Source organism: Helianthus annuus, chromosome 2 (assembly GCF_002127325.2).
Source record: "Helianthus annuus cultivar XRQ/B chromosome 2, HanXRQr2.0-SUNRISE, whole genome shotgun sequence".
NCBI lineage: Eukaryota > Viridiplantae > Streptophyta > Magnoliopsida > Asterales > Asteraceae > Helianthus > Helianthus annuus.
In genome coordinates, this window is record NC_035434.2 from 146,904,795 (window position 1) to 146,907,658 (window position 2,864).

Sequence of the window (2,864 nt, forward strand, 5' to 3'; positions counted from 1 at the left end):
AACTTTAGCAAATTTGAAGTTTCTGTATTGTCTCTTATTTATACCAATTCTTAGCTTGATCTTTAAGCTACTCCATTACACCTATACCATATTTCATTAAATGAATATGTACAGCACATTCAACAACTTTTGACTAACCACTTATCACATTCACACGTGCACTTGTTTTATTATTATTATTATTATTATTATTATTATTATTATTATTATTATTATTATTATTATTATTATTATTATTATTATTATTATAGTTAATTTAACTGGTTTACTTATTTGGCGCTTATAACTTCTAAAATATGACGTTTTGTAAAATAATAAATATGCCATTAGGACGAGCATATTTTTATCTACATTTTGAACCTTGTTTCATAAAAACGGAGTAGGTTCAAATATAATATAAATTAGTTATTAAACGGTTCCTACGTTTGCCCAAAAATACCTTATTTTTCCATTGGTTAACTTACTCATGATGTCTCATTTTAATAGCATAAGTTTTTATATATTTTATATAAATGAAAATTTTGGGAATGTTACAAGACACAAACATAGGATTTAAACCACGGACAAATCTTCCAAAGATCAAACTCAGGAATCTTTTTCAACTTTCAACACTGAATAAACAAGAACCAAAACCCCTGTAAAACCCAGATGAAGAACAACACTAAAAATCACCAAACTACTCAAAATCCATCATCAAATCACTAGAGATGTATGAAGAATCATGAATAAAACACAAAAACTCACTAAACACTCACTAAACCCTATCAAAGTTTGAACTTTTCTCACAAAAACCTTCAAACAAAGAAACACCTACAGTAGTATGAGCACACTGCTCTGATACCACTTGTTAGGCCTCCTAATCCAAGATCTCACTCAGCTAAAGCCACCAACAGGTGTGCGGAATCCACCTGATGATTAACCACTGCAGATGAAACACTAGTATGCAAAGATTTGTGAGAGAAATCAAGAATACACTGAGTATTCTTGATGAGGAAGATGAATGATGTCACTCAGACAAAGTAGCCGCCAGACAAAACACACACAATGATTAGGGTTAGGTGCACATAATTTCACACAGAATCGCCGCCTTGTCTATTCCACATAAAGGTATAAATACAAGGCAAAACCCGGACTTTCAAGACAAACTAGAAAGCCCGGACAAAACAAACTACACAAAGCAAAACTCTGACTTTTGTCCTAAACAAAACTCAGACAAAAGTTTATCCTAAAACTTGGACAAAATGTCCAAGGATAAAGCTAGGACTATCTTTCAACATATGTACAATAAAGACCCTACAAAATGGGAGACATGCACTTATCACCTAAAGTGCATTAACAGAAGTAACAGTTCAACAGAACTTTTATGTACCCTGTACATAGGCGTAAGCGGTCAAGCACTAAAACTCATGACAATATGACATACAATTCATAAAAATATTATTAACAAGGACACAATGAAAGTTCCACCAGTGATAAGTGCTCTTTTTCCTCGTATAATTCCTTGTTTGGCATAAGAAGTTCTACTTCTTTTTCCTAATCGATGATTAATTCATAACTTGACATCATACCTGTACAAATATGTAATAGATAAATGATTATGAACATCAAAATCATAGGAAAATCTAGATAAAAATGATGAACTCAAGAATACATGAAATATAAAAAAAACGATTCTTTGGGTGTTGGTTCTCACGTCGTTGCTGGATTTCTGTAGAAAGCTTGTTTAAGCCCTAGATCGTCAGAATCTCCACTTACGAAACCTCATCAATCTACCCCACCCTTGAAAAGCTCCACCATCGCGACACAGATCTGGTTTCAATCGAGAACATAGATACAAATAAAAAATATATTAGAAGTAACCCATCAGGGTTATGAACAATACCTCATTGTATTCTTTCATTTCAGCCTTTGGTTGCTTTAGTGGCTTCACTTTTCCACCTTTGCAGCAAGATGTTTTTTTTTTTTTTGATAAATCAAATTATAACAGAGACATAACATACTAACTTTAGTAAAATTTCAAAATTCATGTAAACAAAAACCATGGAGAAGAACAATTGTGCAGAACCTTGCTTGGATGACATTATTGAAATCTAGGGTTAGGGCTTGCTCTGAATCTCTGATACATAACTCACCATCAACGTCATCTTCGTCTTCTTCATCATCTAAAATGCCAAAAAACGAAACTGGATAGTAAGATTAAAACATTGGAAGCAACAACGACAACAACATGAACTCGAAAGCATCATACATGAACTCGAAAATAAATAAAAAACTATACCAGGGGGGTAACTGGTCGTGGTCTTGATCTTTCAGCAAATCAAATCTCCATGAAAACAAAACCAAATCAATTAGGGTTCTTCAAGAAACTCAAAAACTAAGAATCTGATATTTGACCTAGGTAGAGAATTTGAAAATGAAAACCTAGATTGTAAATGAGAGGGAAAGATTTCAGATTAGAGATTTGACCTCCGGCATAACTTGCGGTGAATTGTGAAGAGATAGCACATCCAATCCAGATCCAAATCCAGATGTTTGAGGGAGAGAGAAAATGAAAACGAAAAAGGGCTCTGGATTTGAAATTTGAAATGAAATTTTGGGGTTTTGTTGGCCGCCCAAAGATTGGATGAGGCGGGTTAGGGTAGAAAGGGTATTGTTGGAAAGGTATAAATGTATTGTGCTTTAGAGAGTTGTACTTCATGCTTAAAAGGTGTTTTCAACACATTGGCTTCCTTGCCCTTCTAATATGCTTTTATATAATGTATTGTGCTTTAGATAAAGGAAAAGTGATAGTACACAATTGTAATTTTACCACAAGTATAAATTTTGAAGCATGATGTCCAATAGTATACAAGCCATTTTAGATG

At 33.3% G+C, this 2,864-nt stretch overlaps 1 long non-coding RNA gene across 1 annotated transcript; it reads right to left on the bottom strand.

The window, feature by feature from the left end:
• Positions 1-1,340: 1,340 nt before the first annotated feature.
• Positions 1,341-2,157, bottom strand: LOC110906605. Its single transcript, XR_002573861.2, has 4 exons — positions 1,883-2,157; positions 1,694-1,809; positions 1,468-1,568; positions 1,341-1,370 (listed from the first exon to the last, which is right to left on the bottom strand). It is a non-coding gene; the product is annotated as an uncharacterized LOC110906605 (long non-coding RNA).
• Positions 2,158-2,864: the final 707 nt, after the last annotated feature.